The sequence below is a fragment of the Aplysia californica genome, unplaced genomic scaffold (genome assembly GCF_000002075.1).
Source record: "Aplysia californica isolate F4 #8 unplaced genomic scaffold, AplCal3.0 scaffold00612, whole genome shotgun sequence".
Classification (NCBI taxonomy): Eukaryota; Metazoa; Mollusca; class Gastropoda; order Aplysiida; family Aplysiidae; genus Aplysia; species Aplysia californica.
In genome coordinates, this window is record NW_004797882.1 from 228,458 (window position 1) to 229,218 (window position 761).

Sequence of the window (761 nt, forward strand, 5' to 3'; positions counted from 1 at the left end):
CACTGATAGAGAGAGACACACACACAGTGAGAGACTGGGAGATAAGGGGGGGGGGGCGAATAGGGTATAAAGAATCACAATGAGAGAGTGACAGAGAAAAATAGAGAAAGGGAATAGGTAAAAGGGAAAGAGAGAGAAAGGGTGAAAAAGATAGAGAAAAGCCGTAAACACCTGTGGTACTGAACAGAATAAAGAGCCCAGTTGCAACACTTGTCTAAAATACAATCTAATGTATTAGTAGGCTTGATTTGCAGCCCAGGGTGTTGTTTTACTTTGAGGTTTTTTTAATGTTTGATGTTTTTAGGTAATTGACACAAGTCAAACCATTTAAGAGGAGGCTTGGACCCTACTTGTCGGGTTCAAACCAGGCTGAAAGGGATACAAATACAACGTCCCGGGGGAATAAGAAGACCGAGATACTTGATAAAAAAGATCTCTCCGCATGGGAATCGAACTCTGGCTATCAAGGTGCTACATCGAGGCAACTACAGTTATAACACAAACGCCAGTGAAGGTGATTGTTGCTGAAACTATGTCAGAGATAATTACGTAGGTTGTGGTTTAGGTTTATAACTACTGTTGCTATAATTATAAACCAGCTAAGTATACCAAGGGTTGCATTTTCTTCTTTTCTCGTATAATATTGCGTTTTTATTGTCAGATCCACTCTCGCTTTACAGTTAAAGGGGGATACTATAATAAAATATCACACTATCCTCCAGGTTAGAGTAACAGGAGAATATTATACTTATCCGCTTGGT